This window comes from Saimiri boliviensis, chromosome 6 (genome assembly GCF_048565385.1).
Source record: "Saimiri boliviensis isolate mSaiBol1 chromosome 6, mSaiBol1.pri, whole genome shotgun sequence".
NCBI classification, from domain to species: Eukaryota; Metazoa; Chordata; class Mammalia; order Primates; family Cebidae; genus Saimiri; species Saimiri boliviensis.
This window is the reverse complement of record NC_133454.1, coordinates 14642764-14660819: the sequence shown is the minus strand read 5'-3', so window position 1 is coordinate 14660819 and position 18056 is coordinate 14642764. Positions and strand designations below refer to the sequence as shown.

Sequence of the window (18056 nt, the reverse complement as noted above, 5' to 3'; positions counted from 1 at the left end):
GTAAAGATGCAACTACTTTGGAGCGGCAATAAACATGACTTCAACAGGCTGTTGTGCAGTTCGAGGGCTCTCCATTTGTATCTAATAAGAGTCTGAGTTCTTATTAACTCCGGTGATGTGTTAATTTTTCAACCTGACATTTTCTGCTCTAATAGATTCTTGTAATGATTACTAAATTAAAGGCTGCATTGGAAGACTAATGTTTAGGTTAAAATGCATCACCTAAGGGGGTGGGAGCCATAAGCATCCTTTCCCTCCTACGGGAAAACCTCTCATTTGCAGTTCTTTGCTAACCCAATTAAGTGCTGAAGTAGTTACCCTAGAGCCTGCTTTTTATTTCCTGTGAAACAATCCAACTAATCCATATTCAGTAGCTTCCAAGAAAAGTCTTATTCCAACCACTCATGAAGAAACCAGCTTCTTTGAATCTAGATAGAACATTTAGAACTCACAAAGAGCTGTCTTGACAGAAAATGCAAGAAAATGGTTCATTATTACCCTCCTTGGTTTTTGAGGGAAATAATTCACTGGGATAAAACCCTATAAGGATTGAGAATTTACTGTGGAACAACAGAAGTGAAGGAAGATGCTATGCCACATCCCATCCGTTTATAAATAGGGTGTTAGATCTCCCCTTGCACCCAAATTAGTTACAAAACAAAAATGCGCCTACTGAGTAAGGTGGAAGGGAACACTGATTTTACTTGAGGAATCAAAGTTCCCAAGAGATTAAGTAACAGCTATTAAGTGGCAGAGCCAAACACCCTTCTTAGTCCATTGCACCACTAGCTAGCAGAGAAGAATTGTCACCACAGAACTCTTGCATGTCAAGGAATAGAAGCTCAAAATTGTTCCTCCTACCCATAAATTTAGAAAGCATTAATTGGTACATCAGACATTCTTATTTATTGGTGGTGATGGGTTAATGCAAAGATGAACAACCAAGAACATCCATGGAAAGCAAAAAATAATGCAAACACACTTTTACCTCCGTAGCCTCATTTCATGTCAGTGAAATTGATCGGTCAAGCTATTAACAAAGTTAAGCGATAGGTTATTGTGAACATGTCACTGAGCTGGCTACTAGGGAGTATGCAGACATGTTAAAGGTGATTTCTGCCTTCAAGGAGCTTACAATCACATTGGGGGAAATTAAGACATGAGACCAATAGTGAATCAAGTTTTTTATGATTAAGTGCATTATGTGGATATGTGGAGCTCTCTTAATTCCAGTCTCCCCTTGCTGTTGTACATAAGCTTCTGTATTATAAAGTTATCAGGTTGTTTTGTTTTTGTCCCTTTCACTCTCCTCTGAAGTCAGAGGCTGTGTCTTTTTCACCACTGTGCTCCTGAACAGCATAGAACAATATTACCTGAAGCATAGAAAGCACTCAGTAGTTATTTGTTTAATACATAAATGAATGGTTCCAGCCATAAGCGATCTGATTATTCAGAAAAAGAGAGCCTGCATTATGAACTGGGTATAGGCAACCACCAAAGTACTACCTAAGTGGGTCCAGAATGATAGTTAAGTCAAGATTATAAACCACTCCTCCAAGCCAGGCATGGTTCACACTTTGAGCTTTCTTCTCAAGTCAGATGTTTTGCCAATTATTTACCTTCCTTTTTATTTGACTGTGTCGGTGTCCATTCTTAAATCTTTTAAGGTAGAAAAATATCTTTTTTTTTTTTGTTTTTTGAGAGAGAGTGCAGTGGTGTGATCTTGGCTTACTTCAGTCTCTGTTTTCAGGGCCCAAGCAATCCTCCAACCTCAGCCTCCTGGGTTGCTGGGACCACACGCATGAGCCAACATACTGTGCTCATTTTTATATTTTTTTTGTAGAGACAGGGTTTCACCATATTGCCCAGGCTGGTCTCAAACTCTTGAGCTCAAAGTGATCCACCCACCTTGGCTTCCGAAGTGCTAGGATTACAGGTATGAGCTACAACGTCTGGCCTACAAAAATAACTTAACAAAAACTGTTTTTCAATTAAGAAGCAAATATATTTCTATATTTCATGAATCAGGCTAAGACATTTTAAAATCACTGTTTATTACTATAGCTAGTCGACCACTCATCTCATTATTTAGTCAGCTGAAGTCATTAGGAATCATATATGCCACGAGACAATTGGTAAAAGCAGGGGTCTCAAGCCAAGGCATTTTAAGTCAAGGGATTATCTGTAATTGGTAAGTTTGTAGAAAAATTAGAATGTAAGCTTAGCTTTGAAGGATGGGTAATTTTTAAAGAGACATTGGGAAGCATGGAAAGGAAGGCACTTTTTTATATTGTGTTTTAGGTTTGGGGGTACATGTGAAGAACATGCAGGATTGTTGCATAGGTACATACATGGCAATGTGGTTTGCTGCCTTCCTCCCCATCACCTATATCTGGCATTTCTCCCCATGGTATCCCTCCCCAATTCCCCATCCACTGCTGTCCCTCCCTTAGTTCCCCACTGCAGACCTCAGTGTGTGATGTCCCCCTCCCTGTGTCCATGTGTTCTCATTGTTCAACACCCACCTATGAATGAGAACATGTGGTGTTTGATTTTCTGTTCTTGTGTAAGTTTGCTGAGAATGATGGTTTCCATGTTCATCCATGTCCCTACAAAGGACACAAACTCATTGTTTTTTATGGCTGCATAGTATTCGATGGTGTATGTGTAACACATTTTCCCTGTCTAGTCCATCATCGACGGGCATTTGGGTTGGTTCCATGTCTTTGCTATTGTAAACAGTGCTGCAATGAACATTTGTGTTCATGTGTCCTTATGGTAGAATGATTTATAATCCTTTGGATATATACCCAGTAATGGGATTGCTCGGTCAAATGGAATTTCTCTTTCTGGGTCCTTGAGGAATCGCCACACTGTCTTCCACAATGATTGAACTAATTTACACTCCCACCAACAGTGTAAAAGTGTTTCTATTTCTCCACATCCTCTCCAGCATCTCTTGTCTCCAGATTTTTTAATGATTGCCATTCTAACTGGTGTAAGATGGTATCTCAGTGTAGTTTTGATTTGCATTTCTCCAGTGACCAGTGATGATGAGCATTTTTTCATATGTTTGTTGGCCTCCTGTATGTCTTCTTTTATAAAGTGTTTGTTCATATCCTTGCCCACTTTTGAATGGGTTTGTTTGTTTGTTTTTCTTGTAAATCTGTTTTAGTTCTTTGTAAATTCTGGATATTAGCCCTTTGTCAGATGGGTAGATTCCAAAAATTTTTTCCCATTCTGTTGGTTGCTGGTTCAATCTAATGATTGTTCCTTTTGCTATGCAGAAGCTCTAGAGTTTAATCAGATCCCATTTGTCTATTTTGGCTTTTGTTGCCAAATGCTTTTTGTCTTTTGGTCATGAAGTCCTTGTCTATGCCTATGTCCTGAATGGTTTTACTTAGGTTTTCTTTCAGGGTTTTTGTGATGTTAGGTCTTATGTTTAAGTGTTTAATCCATCTGGAGTTAATTTTAGTGTAAGGTGTCAGGAAGGGGTCCAGTTTCTGCTTTCTGCACATGGCTAGCCAGTTTTCCCAATACCATTTATTAAACAGGGAATCCTTTCCCCATTGCTTGTTTTTGTCAGGTTTGTCAAAGATCAGATGGTTTTAGATGTGTGGCGTTGCCTCTGAGGCCTCTGTTGTGTTCCATTGGTCTATATCTCTGTTTTGGTATCAGTACCATGCTGTTTTGATTACTGTAACCTTGTAGTATAGTTTGAAGGCAGGTAGTGTGATGCCTCCAGCTTTGTTCTTTTTCCTTAGGATTGACGTAGCTATGCGGGCTCTCTTTTGGTTCCATATGAAGTTTAAGGTGGTTTTTTCCAGATCTGTGAAGGCCATTGGTTTCTTGATGGGGATAGTGTTGAATCTATAAATTACTTTGGGCAGTATGGCCATTTTCACGATATTGATTCTTCCTAACCATGAGCATGGAATGTTTCTCCATCTGTTTGTGTCCTCTCTTATTTTGTTGAGCTGTACTTTGTAGTTCTCCTTGAAGAGGTCCTTTACATCCTTTGTTAGCTGTATTCCTAGGTATTTTATTCTGTTTGTAGCAATTGTGAATGGCAGTTCATTCTTGATTTGCCTCTCTTTAAGTCTGTTATTGATGTATAAGAATGCTTGTAATTTTTGCACATTGATTTGGTATCCTGAGACTTTGCTGACATTGCTTATCAGTTTCAGGAGATTTTGTGCTGAGATGATGGGGTCTTCTAAATATACAATCATGTCACCTACAAATAGAGACAGTTTGACTTCCTCTTTTTCTAATCAAATACCCTTTATTTCTTTTTCTTGCCTAATTGCTCTGGTTAGAACTTCCAGTAGTATATTGAATAGGAGTGGTGAGAGAGGGCATCCTTGTCTAGTGCCAGATTTCAAAGGGAATGCTTCCAGTTTTTGCCCATTCAGTATGATATTGGCTGTGGCTTTGTCGTAAATAGTTTTTATTATTTTGAGATACATTCCATCAATACCTAGTTTATTGAGAGTTTTTAGCATAAAGTGCTGTTGAATTTTATCAAAGGCCTTCTCTGCACCTACTGAGATTATCATGTGGTTTTTGTCTTTGGTTCTGTTTATGTGGTGAATTATGTTTATAGACTTGTGTATGTTGAACCAGCCTTGCATCCCCTGGATGAAGGAAACTTGTTCGTGATGGATAAACTTTTTGATGTGCTAGTGCCATCAGTTTGCCAGTATTTTTTTTTTTTTTTTTTTTTTTTTTTTTTTTTTGAGACGGAGTTCCGCTCTTGTTACCCAGGCTGGAGTGCAATGGCGCGATCTCGGCTCACCGCAACCTCCGCCTCCTGGGTTCAAGCAATTCTCCCGCCTCAGCCTCCTGAGTAGCTGGGATTACAGGCATGTGCCACCATGCCCAGCTAATTTTTTGTATTTTTAGTAGAGACGGGGTTTCACCATGTTGACCAGGATGGTCTCGATCTCTCGACCTCGTGATCCACCCGCCTCGGCCTCCCAAAGTGCTGGGATTACAGGCTTGAGCCACCGCGCCCGGCCAGTTTGCCAGTATTTTATTGAAGATTTTTGTATCTATGTTCATCATGGATATTGGCCTGAAGTTTTCTTTTCTTGTTGAGTCTCTGCCAGGTTTTGGTATCAGGATGATGTTGGTCTAATAAAATAATTTGGAGAGGATTCCCTGTTTTTGGATTGTTTGAAATAGTTTCAGAAGTAGTGGTGTTAGTTTCTCTTTGTATGTCTGACAGAATTCGGCTATGAAGCCATCTGGACCTGGGCTTTTTTTCATTGATAGGCTATTAATTGCTGTCTCCACTTCAGCCCTTTTTATTTTTCTATTCAGGGTTTGACTTCTTCCTGTTTTAGGCTTGGGAGGATGCAAGTGTCCAGGAATTTATCCATTTCTTCCAGGTTTACTGGTTTATGTGCATAGAGTTGTTTTTAGTAATCTCTGATGGTGGTCTGTATTTCTGTGGAATCTGTGGTGATATTCCCTTTATCGTTTTTTATTGCATCTATTTGATTATTCTGTCTTTTCTTTTTTATTAATATGGCTAGTGGTCTATTTTGTTGATCTTTTCAAAAAACCAGCTCCTGGATTTTTTTTTTTTGAGGGGTTTTTTGTGTCTCTATCTCCTTCAGTTCTGCTCTGATCTTAGTTATTTCTTGTCTTCTGTTAGCTTTTGAGGTTTTTTGATCTTGCTCCTCTAGCTCTTTCAATTTTGATGACAGGGTGTCAATTTTAGATCTTTCCTTCCTTCTCATGTGGGCATTTATTGCTATATACTTTCCTTTAGACACAGCTTTAAATGTGACCCAGGGATTCTGGTATGTTGTGTTTTCGTTCTTGTTGATTTTGAAGAACATCTTTATTTCTGCCTTCATTTCATTGTTTATCTAGTCAACATTCAAGAGCCAGTTGTTCAGTTTCAATGAAATTGTGCAGTTTTGAGTTAGTTTCTGAATTCTGAGTTCTAACTTGATTGCACTGTGGTCTGAGAGACTGTTTGTTATGATTTCCATACTTTGCATTTGCTGAGGAGTGGTTTATTTCCAATTATGTGGTCAATTTTAGAGTAGGTATGGTGTGGTGCTGAGAAGAATGTATATTCTGTGGATTTGGGGTGGAGAGTTCTGTAAACGTCTATTAGGTTTGCTTGGTCCAGGTCTGAGTTTAAGTCCTGGATATCCTTGTTGTTTTTCCGTCTTGTTGATCTGTCTAATATTGACAGTGGAGTGTTAAAGTCTCCCATTATTATTGTGTTGGAGTCTAAATCTCTTTGTAAGTCATTAAGGACTTGCTTTATGTATCTGGGTGCTCCTGTACTGGGTGCATATATATTTAGGATCATTAGCTCTTCTTGTTGCATTGATCCTTTTACCATTATGTAATATCCTTCTTTGTCTCTTTTGATCTTTGTTGGTTTAAAGTCTATTTTATCAGAGACTAGGATTGCAACTCCTGCTTTTTTTTGCTCTCCATTTTCTTGGTAAATCTTCCTCCATCCCTTTATTTTGAGCCCATGTTTGTCCTTGCACATGAGATGGGTTTCCTGAATATAGCACACTGATGGATCTTGATTTTTATCCAATTTGCCAGTCTATGTCTTTTTATTGGGGCATTTGGCCCATTTACATTTAAGGTTAATATTGTTATATGTGAATTTGATCCTGCCATTTTGAAGCTAGCTGTTTGTTTACCCTTTAGTTGATGTGGATACGCATACTGATGGGTTTTGACTTTTTAACCTATTTGCCAGTCTGTGTCTTTTGATTGGTGCATTTAGTCCATTTACATTTAAAGTTAATATTATTATGTGTGAATTTGATCCTGCCATTTTGATCCTAGCTGGTTGTTTTGCCTGTTAGTCGATGCAGTTTCTTCATTGTGTTGATGCTCTTTACCATTTGGTATGTTTTTGGAGTGGCTGGTACTGGTTGTTCCTTTCTTTGTTTAGTGCTTCTTTCAGGAGCTCTTGTAAAGCAGGCCTGGTGGTGATGAAATCTCTCAGCAATTGCTTGTTTGTAAAGAATTTTATTTCTTCTTTGCTTATGAAACTTAGTTTGGCTGGATATGAAATTCTAGGTTGAAAGTTCTTTTCTTTAAGGATGTTGAATATTGGTTCCCACTCTTTTCTGGCTTGTAGGGTTTCTGCTGAGAGATCCACTGTGAGTCTGATGGGCTTCCCTTTGTAGGTAACCCAACCTTTCTCTCTGGCTGCCCTTAGCATTTTTTCTTCATTTCAGCCCTGTTGAATCTGACGATTATGTGCCTTGGGGTTGCTCTTCTTGAGGAATATCTTTGTGGTGTTCTCTGTATTTCCTGGAATTGAATATTGGCCTGCCTTGCTAGGTTGGGGAAGTTCTCCTGGATAATATCCTGAAGAGTATTTTCCAGCTTGGATTCATTCTCTGTCACATTCAGGTATACCTATCAAATGTAGATTAGATATTTTCATATACTCCCATATTTCTTGGAGGCATTGTTCATTTTCTTTTTATTCTTTTTTTTCTAATCTTGCCTTCTCATTTTATTTCATGGAGTTGATCTTCAGTCTCTGATGTCCTTTATTCTGCTTGGTCAATTCAGCTATTGAAACTTGTGTATGCTTCACGAAGTTCTCATGTTGTGTTTTTCAGCTCCATCAATTCATTTATACCCCTCTCTAAGCTGTATATTCTCATTAGCATTTTGTCAAACCTTTTTTCAAGGTTCTTAGTTTCTTTGCATTTGATTAGAACATGTTCTTTTAGCTCAGAGAAGTTTCTTATTACCCACCTTTTGAACCCTGTTTCTGTCAATTCATCAGACTCATTTCTCCATCCAGTCTTGTTCCCTTGCTGGTGAGGAGTTGTGATACCTTGGAGGAGAAGAGGCATTCTGGTTTTCGGTGTTTTCATTGTTTTTATGCTGGTTTCTTCCCATCTTTGTGGATTTATCTACCTGTGGTCTTTGTAGTTGGTGACTTTCAGATGGAGTCTCTGAGTGGACATCCTGTTTGTTGATGATGAAGTTATTTCTTTCTATTTCTTAGTTTTCCTTCTAACAGTCAGTCTTCTGCTACAGGACTGCTGGAGGTCCACTCCAGACTCTGCTTACCCGTAGCTCACTTACAGTTCTATAGTGGCTGCAGAACTGTAAGGGTTGCTGACCATTTCTTCTTCTACTATCTTTGTCCCAGAAGGATACCTGCCAGATGTCAGCCTGAGCTCTCCTTTATGAGGTGACTCTTTGGATGTATGGGGGTCGGTGAGCTGCTTGAGGAGACAGTCTGTGCTTTATAGGAGCTCAGGTGCTGAGCTGTGAGCTCTGTTCTTCCGTTCAGAGCTGCTGGGCAGGTACCTTTAAGTCTGCTGCAGCGGAACTCATAACCACCTCTTTTCCCCAGGTGCCCTGTCCTGGGAAGGTGGGGCTTTATTTCTAAGTTTTTGTCATGCTGCTGCCTTTTTTCAGAGATGCCGTGCCCAGTGAGGAAGTAGCCTAGTCACAGTCAGCCAGCAGAGGTGTTGCTGAACTGCTGTGGGCTCTGCCCAGCTGCTGTGTGAACCTCCTTGCAGTTTTGTTTATAGGGGTATAGTTAGAACTGCCTTGGTAATGGCAGTCTGCCTCGGTAATGGCGGACTGCCTTGGTAATGGGTGGCTGCCTCGTAATTGTGGACTGCCTCAGTAATGGCAGACTGCCTGGGTAGTAGTGGACCGCCTTGGTAATGGCGGACGCCCTTCCCCTACAGAGGTGGACCGTCTGGGGTCCAGCTGTGCTTGCTGTGAAACTCTCAGAGCGTTTTAGATTGCTGGTCTTTGTCAGGGTGGAATCTGCCGAGCCAGATCACCTGGCTCCCTGTTTCAGTCCCTTTTTTTTTTTTCAGTTGCATGGGCGACTCTGTCTCCCAGGTGTTTCAGTCGCAAGTTGAAAAGGCCCCTGGATTTTTGTGAGTTTTTGTGCGGAGACCCACTGAGCCAGCTGAAACTGCCGTGCCGGGGGCTCGTGGTGCTTTTTTGCACCACGAATCTCCTGGCCTGGCTCCCTGTTTCAGTCCCCTTTTTTTCAGTTGCACGGGTGACTCTGTCTCCCAGGTGTTCCAGTCACCAGTTGAAAAGGCACCCAGATTTCTGTGAGTTTTTGTGCGGAGACCTGCTGCGCCGGCTCAAGTGGCCATGCTGGGGGCTCGTGGTGCTTTTCTGCCCAGGAATCTCCTGGTCTGTGGGCAGTAAAAATTCATTTGGAAATGCGGTGATCACTCACCCTTGACGTTTTTGCTGGGAACTGCAATCCAGAGCTGTTTCTATTTGGCCATCCTGGATTCCATCCAAGGAAGGCAATTTTAATCATATTCTCATAGACAGCACTCTTATTAATTAATGGAGATGAGAAATAAATATGAATGAAAACAATGCTAAATAATGACCAAAGGGTGAACTGGCTATGACATATTGTGTATAAGCATGAACTAGACGAGATAAAGTCCCAGATGGTGGCTTCAAAACATGGCCTCAGATTCTTTGACACTTCTGTTGAAGGACAGAATTTATGTTCTCTCCCCTTGAATCAGGGAGAGGTTGTGCCTTCTTCATCCCACAGAGTATGCTGTAAGTGTTGCTCTGTGACTTCCAAAGCTACATCATGAAAGATCATGCAATTTCTACTTCATTTTCTGGAAAACTTACTTTTGAACTCTGAGCAGCCTTTTAAGTAGTTCAGCTACTCTAAGACTGCCATGCAGGAGAGGGTACATGCAGGTTCTCCATGAGTCCCAGGTGAGACTGTCCTTCAGCCTCCCCAAGCCAGGTGCCCAAATTGTGAGGAAAGAAGCCATCTTGAAAGTGGATTATCTGACCCCTGCCATTCCTAACCTCTACTGTTGGAATCATCCCAACATCCTTGCTGTGCTTCTTCCGAATTCCTAACACATAAAATTTGTGATGGTCATTGTTTTATTCCTATAGGTTTAGGTTGGTTTGTTGTTTAGCAACAAATAACCAGGACAGGATTAAATAACAAGATATCAAAGGAGAGTGTGACTCAGCTAAGAAAAGAATGATTGTCACCCAAAGATGAATAAAGGGACTTCTTAGTCTCTCTTGGGGAGAGACATGTTCCTCATGTTTTCAGTTGCATGAGGGACAATTGCATATTGTGAAGGGAAAGCATTATTTTGCTCTTGTCTTTATTTGTAAGTTAAGTATGGTTAAAAGAAGTGTGTATGCATCCCAGGCTGACAAGGAGTAGACTCAGGTAGTTTCATACCATGTTAATTTAGCTAAACTGGAATGACCTTTCTGAGAATCTCCTTCCTACATGGTTCCAGATTAGGATAAGCTAAAAGAAAAATTAACACAAAATTGGGAAGTAGATGTGAAGCAGCATTTTTATGTTCTGAAAGTCAGTGCTGGGTATCAGGCATCATGGTGGCTCATGCACACTGTTATGGCTCTGCTGGCTCACCTGTTAGCATGGGGTAGCACCTCGCCCTGCAGCTCCTCCAACTCCTAATAATCTTTATTTTCTCTGAGTCCTGGGCCAGGTGCTTGAGTAGTTCTGTTGCTAAGGGCCCCAGCTTCTTCAGGTCACCTGCATCATCAAGATTAGAGGTGATTAAAGACAGACATGGGATCTAGTTTGTTCCTATGGCTTCCACTTTGCCCCTGATTTCCCAAAATTCATACCAGCTTTCCTTTTTTTTAAAAAAATACCTTTTCAAAGGTTTTATTTTATTTTTAATTGATAAATAATAATTGTATATATTTATGAGGTACCTTATATGTATATGAGGTTATGTTTTGATACATGCATACTTACGGAATGATCAAATCAAATGAATTAGCATGTAAATTACCTTAAATCTTAATCATTTATCTGTGATAAGAACATTTAAAATCCTCCCTTTTAGTGATTTTGAAACATACAATACAATATTTTTAACTATAGTTATAGTATGTTGTGTAATAGAACACCAGAACTTATGCCTCCTGTTTAAATGAACCTTTTTATGGGATCTGTCAGTCAGCGTCTGATCAGAGAAGCAGACTCACTATTGGTATGGTAAAATAAATAATTTGTTATTTGTGTTAGATCTTACACACTGTGGAAGCCAGTGAAGTACTCTCTGCAAAGTGTTGCTCTGTGTCTGGGTTAGGCCTGAAATCACTGTAGTTCAGTCAGTCCTGCAATTAAGAAGGAGAGCTGACCTATCAAAATGCACACAAATTGAAAGTGGAGGGATAGAAAAAGATTTTCATGCAAATGAAAACCAAAAAAGAGCGGGACTATCTGTGCTTATATCAGATAAAATAAAGTTTGTCCAAACTGGAAAAAGAGATGAAGAGGTCATTAATTGATGGTAAAGGGACCAGTCCAACAAAAGGATATAACAATAGCAAATATGCATACACCCAGCACTGGAGCACTCAAATATATATGGCAAATATTGGTAGACCTAAAGAGAGAGAGAGACTGCAATATATGAATAGTAGGGGACTTCAACATCTCACTTTTAGCAATGGATAGATTATCCAGGCAGAAAACAAATAAATGAATTTCAAAGTGAAGCTATATTCTACATACAGGGAAGGGGCAAAAGAACCAAAAAAGAAACAAAAAACAAAAAAAAAAAAGTGAAGCTATACTCTAGATCAATTGCATCTAACAGACATTTCCTCCAACTGCTGCAGAATATGCATTCTTTTCATCAGCACTTGAAATAGATCATTTTTCGGCCAGAAAACAAGTCTTAACACATTTTTAGAAGTTGATATCATATGAAGTATATTTTCTGACCACAATGGAATAAAACTAGAAACCAGTAACTAGAGGAACTCGGGAAACTGTACAAATACGTGGAAAATAAACAACATGCTCTTAAACACCAATGGGTCAATGAAGAAATTAAGGAAATTTAAAAATCTATTGAAACAAATAAAAATGGAAACACTACATACCAAAACCTATGAAATACAACAAAAGCAGTAGAGAGAGGAAAGTTTATAGCAATAAACACCTACATCAAAAAGACAGAAAGACTCCAAATAAACAACCTAACTTCACCTCAAGGAACTACAAAAGCAAGAAGAAACTAAACCCAAAATTAGTAGAAAGCAAAAAATGACACTAAAGATCAGAGCAGACATAAATGAAGTTGAGACTAAAAAAAGATACAGTACAAAAGATCAAGAAAATTAAAAGTTGCTTTTTTGAAAAAATAGAAGACCTTGCATTAGGTCTCATTTGAATAAGAGAAGATTCAAATAAATACATTCAGAATTGAAAAAGTAACATTACAGCTGACACCATAGAAATACAAAGGATTATTAGAGACCATTATGAATAATTATATGCCAATAAATTAGATAACCTAGAAGAAGTGAATAAATTCCTGGACACATAAAACCTACCAAGGTTTAACCATGAAGAAACAGAAAACCTGTAAAGACTAATATTAATGAGTAACAAGATTAAAGCAGTGCTAAAAAGACTTTCATCAAAAAAAAGCTCAGGACCTGATGCTTTACTGTTGAATTCTGCCAGATATTTAAAGAAGAACTAATACCAGTTTTACTAAAACTATTTCAAAAAATAGATTAAAAGTATTCCTGTCCTACTCTTCAGTTTTCTTGTTGTGTCTTTGAATAAACAACAAAAAACTACAGGCCAATATCTCTGATGAACATAGATGCAAGAATTCTCAACACAATATTAGCAAATCAAATTCAACACATTAAAAAGATAATTCACTAGTATCAAATGAGATTCATCTCAGGGATGGAAGGATGGTTCAGTAAAATGAGCAAATCGTTAAGTCTCATATATGGTTCATGAAAAACTTTTTTAAATTAAAAAAAAGCAAATCCGTAATCGTGATAAATTACATCAGCAGAATCAAGGACAAAAACCAGATCATCTTTTCAGTAGATGCTGAAAAAACATGAGATAAAATTTAGCAGTCTTTTATGATTAAAAGCCTCAACAAATTGGGTACAAAAGGCACATACCCAACACAATAAAGGCCATACATGGCAAGCCTACAGCTAATGTCACGCTAAATGGGAAAAAGTAGAAGACCTTCCACTAACATCTGAATCCACACAGGAATGCCCACTTTTACTGCTTCTGTTCAACATATTACTGGAAGTCCAACAGCACAATTAGGCAAGAGAAAGAAATAAAGGGCATGCAGACTGGAAAGGAAGAAGTCAAACTATCCTTGTTTGGAGATGGCATGATGTTATGTTTAGAAAAATGTGACTACTCCACCAAAAAAAAGATTCTAAGAATTTGTAAACAAATTCAGTAAATTTGCAGGATATAGAATAAACACATCAAATAAGTAGTGTTTCCTTATCCTAACAATGATCAGTCTGAAAAAGTAATCAAGAAAACAATCCCATTTACAATAGCTACCAGAAAATACCAAGGAATAAATTTAACCAATAAAGCAAAAGATCTCTACAAGAAAAACTAGGAAACACTGATGAAACAAACTGAAGAGGACACACACAAAAAATGAAAGTATATCTCATGCTCATAGATTGGAAGAATTAATATTTTTTAAATGTGTATACTACCCACAGTGATCTATAGATTTAATGTAAAATACCAATCAAAATCCCTATGACATTTTTCACAGAAATAGAAAAACATTTCTAAAATTTATGTGGAAGCAAAAAATATCTAAAATAGCTAAAGCATCCTGAGCAAAAAGAACAAAGCTGGAGGGATCACAGACCTGATTTCAAAATCATACTACCTGATTTACAAAGTTATAGTAAACAAAACAGTATGGTATTGGCATACAAATAGACATATAAACTAGTGGAAAAGAATAGAGAACACAGAAATAAATCCATGCCTTATACGCATCTCATTTCAACAAAAGCACCAAGAAAGCATACATTGGGGAAAGGATGGTGTCTTCAATAAATGGTGCTGTGAGAGCTAGATATCCACATGTAAAAGAATCAAACTAGACCTCCATCTGTCACCATATATAAAAATCAAAATGAATTGCAGAATTAAATGTAACACCTGAAATTATGAAACTACAAGAAGGAAACATTGGGGAAACACTACAGGATATCGGTCTGGGCATATAATTTTGAAGTAAGACCTGAAAAACATAGGCAGCAAAAGCTAAAAAGCTTCTGCAGAGAAAAAAAAAAAAAAAAAAAAGCTCAACGTTAGGGAAATGCAAATTAAAACTGCAACCCAATTAGAATGTCTATTATTAAAAAGACAAAAAATGCTGGCGAGGATGTGGAGAAAGGGGAATGTTTGTTCACTGTTTCTGGGAATGTAAAGTAGTATAGACATTATAGAAAACAGTATAGACGGTCCTCAAACAATTAAAAGTAGAACTACTATATGGTCCACCAGTTTCACTGCTGGGTGTATAACCAAAAGAAAGGAAATCAGTGTATCAAAGATATCTGTCTTCACATGTTTATTGCAGCACTATTTTCAGTAGCCAGGATATGGAATCAATCTAAGTGTACATTCATACATTAATGGCAAAAGAAAATGTGGTATATCCACACAATGGGATATTATTCAGACATAAAAATCCTGTCATTTGCAGCAACATGGATGGAACTATAGGTTATTAGGTTAACTGAAATAAGCCAGGCACAGAAAGACAAACATTACATGTCCTTACTCATATGTGGGAGCTTAAAAAATTGGATTTCTGGCCAGGCTATGACTCACATCTGTAATCCCAGCACTTTGGCAGGGCAAGGCAGGCAGATCACGAGGTCAGGAGTTCAAGATCAGCCTGGCCAACATGGTGAAACCCCATCTCTACTAAAAATACAAAAATTAGCTGGGCGTGTGCCTGTAATCCCAGCTACTCAGGAGGCTGAGGCAGGAGAATCACCTGAACCTGGGAGGCGGAGGTTGCCATGAGCCAAGATTGCACCACTGCCCTCCAGCCTGGGTGACAGAGCAGACTGCATCTTGAAAAAAAAAAAAAGTATCTCATAGAGGTAGTGGATAGAAGTGGTTACCAGGGGCTGGGAAGGAAAGAGGGAGAGGGTGATGAAGATAAACTGATTAATGGATATAAAAATAGAGTTAGAAGGAGTCAGTTGTGATTCTGCAAGGCCCCCGAGCACAAACTGCAGCCGGCTCCCTCACAGTCTGAATCACCAGCCTCTCTCCACGCTGTATTTCCAAAATGTCTCTTTCTAACAAGGTGACACTGGACAAGCTAGACGTGAAAGGGAAGCCGGTCATTGTGAGAGTCGACTTCAATGTTCCTATGAAGAACAACCAGATAACAACCAACCAGAGGATTAAGGCTGCTGTCCCAAACATCAAATTCTGCTTGGACAATGGAGCCAAGTCAGTAGTCCTTAGGAGCCACCTAGGCTTATCTGATGGTGTCCCTATGCCTGACAAGTACTCCTTAGAGCCAGTTGCTGTAGAACTCAAATCTCTGCTGGGCGAGGATGTTCTGTTCTTGAAGGACTGTGTAGGTCCAGAAGTGGAGAAAGCCTGTACCAACCCAGCTGCCGGTTCTGTCATCCTGCTGGAGAACGTCCGCTTTCATGTGGAGGAAGAAGGGAAGGGAAAAGATATTTCTGGGAACAAGGTTAAAGCTGAGCCAATCAAAATAGAAGCTTTCTAAGCTTCACTTTCCAAGGTGGGGGATGTCTATGTTAATGATGCTTTTGGTACTGCTCACAGAGCCCACAGCTCCATGGTAGGAGTCAATCTGCCACAGAAGGCTGGTGGTTTTTGATGAAGGAGCTGAACTTCTTTGCAAAGGCCTTGGAGAGCCCAGAGAGGCCCTACATGGCCATCCTGGGCGGAGCTGAAGTTGCAGACAAGATCCAGCTGATCAGTAATATGCTCGACAGTCAATGAGATGATTATTGGTAGTGGAGTGGCTTTTACCTTCCTTAAGGTGCTCAGCAACATGGAGATTGGCACTTCTGTGTTTGCTGAAGAGGGAGCCAAGATTGTCAAAGACCTAATGTCCAAAGCTGAGAAGAATGGTGTGAAGATTACCTCGTCTGTTGACTTTGTCACTGCTGACAAGTTTGATGAGAATGCCAAGACTGGCCAAGCCACTGTGGCTTCTGGCGTATCTGCTGGCTGGATGTGCTTGGACTGTGGTCCTGAAAGCAGCAAGAATGTGCTGAAGCTGTCACTTGGGCTAAGCAGATTGTGTGGAATGGTCCTATGGGGTATTTGAATGGGAAGCTTTTGCCTGGGGAACCAAAGCCCTCATGGCCGAGGTGGTAGAAGTCACTTCTAGGGGCTGCATCACCATCATAGGTGGTGGAGACACTGCTACTTGCTGTGCCAAATGGAACACAGAGGATAAAGTCAGCCATGTGAGCACCTGGGGGTGGTGCCAGTTTAGAGTTCCTGGAAGGTAAAGTCCTTCTTGGGGTGGATGCTTTCAGCAATATTTAGTACTTTCCTGCCTTTTAGTTCCTGTGCACAGCCCCCAAGTCAATTTAGCTTTTTTTTTTCACCTCCATGTGGCATTAGCCAAAACCTTCCATGTCAAGATTCAGCTAGTGGCCAAGAGATACAGAGCCAGGAACCCTTAAACAGTTGCACAGCATCTCGGCTCATCTTTACTGCACCGTGGATATGCCTATATTGTTCAAGATCCCATTTGAATTTCTTAGTGACTAAACCATTGTGCTTTCTAGAGTGTATATATTTATATTTTGCCTGTTAGTGAGCTGTGTTAGCTTAGTTCTCTTTTTATGTAGCTTTATTCTAATTAGCTTTGCCACTGTTTCACTACTCAGTGTGGAAACAAGATGAAATTCCATTTGTAGGTAGGGAGATGAAATTGATGATCCATTAAATAAACAATAAAAGTGTCCATTGAAACCATGAAAAACAAAATAGGAATAAGTTCTAGTATTTGATAGTACAGGAGGAAAATTATAGTTAATAATTGTTTATTGTATATTTGAAAATACTAGAAGGGAAAGATTATAATGTTTTCAACACACAGAAGTGACAAATATTTGAGGTGATGGATATCCCAATTATCTTAATTTGAACATTATACATTGTATATATGTATCACTTGTATGCCAAAAATATGTACAACTTTTTATTTGAGATCTATCTCTCTCTCTCTATCTATTTTTGTTTTTTGATGCAAAGTTTTGCTCTTGTTGCCCAGGCTGGAGTGCAAGGGCACCATCTCAGCTGACTGCAGCCTCTGCCTCCCAGGTTCAAGCGATTCTCCTGTCTCAGCCTCCCAAGTAGCAGGGATTATAGGCACACACCACCACGCCCAACTCATTTGTGTATTTTAGTAGAGATGAGGTTTCATCGTGTTGGCCACGCTGGTCTCGAACTTCTGACCTCAGGTGATCCACCTCCCCCAACCTCCCAAAATGTTGGGATTACAGACATGAGCCACCATGCCCAGCCATGACTGCTTTTCTGGTGGGACCCTAATAAATATATACCATAAAAATGATTCATAAAAAGCTAGCAGTGGCAGCTACTTTAGAGTACATCTTGTTTACTCCTCATTTAATGGATAGGGAAACTGAGGTCCCAAATGTGATTTACACAAGTGGCACATAAAGGAATGTTTGAACGAGTTTGCTAACCTACACATTAGGTCTGTGACGTAAGTATTTGCCAGATTTCTCTGACCTATGGAATTGTGACTAGCCTGCTATATCAGATCATAATAGTCATTTATTGAGCCCCTCTGTCAGGTACTGCACTAAGTACCCAACTGCTAAGTACCCCCTGCTAAGTTTTACATAGATTATTTTACTTAATCCACATGTCCTCCAGAATAGATCCTAAATTTGAGTTACTTTTCTTCATTTCTACTACCACAAATGGTCTGGCTCTCTTTCATTATCACTTGGATAAATGTCATTACTGGTCTCCCTGCTTCTGCCATTGCTCACTGACAATCTCTTCTCTACACAGCAAAGGGGATCTTTTAAAACCAGCACCATAGATCATCTTTCTTTTTTTGTTTAAAACCCATCAGTGGTTTTCCATTGCTGAGGGAATAAAATTTGTCAGAGCCCAAAGACTTATGAGATCTGGCCCCACCTCTCCTCTTCAGTTGTAGTCTCTG

General features: G+C 39.4%; 1 protein-coding gene and 1 pseudogene across 5 annotated transcripts in view; both read left to right on the top strand.

Annotated features, from left to right (window-relative positions):
- The window catches only part of TMEM135 (transmembrane protein 135), a 369409-nt gene that overhangs the window by 3089 nt on the left and 348264 nt on the right, over positions 1 to 18056 (top strand). The gene's annotated exons all lie outside the window — the stretch shown is intronic.
- LOC141584795 (phosphoglycerate kinase 1 pseudogene) lies at positions 5035 to 16852 on the top strand (annotated as a pseudogene).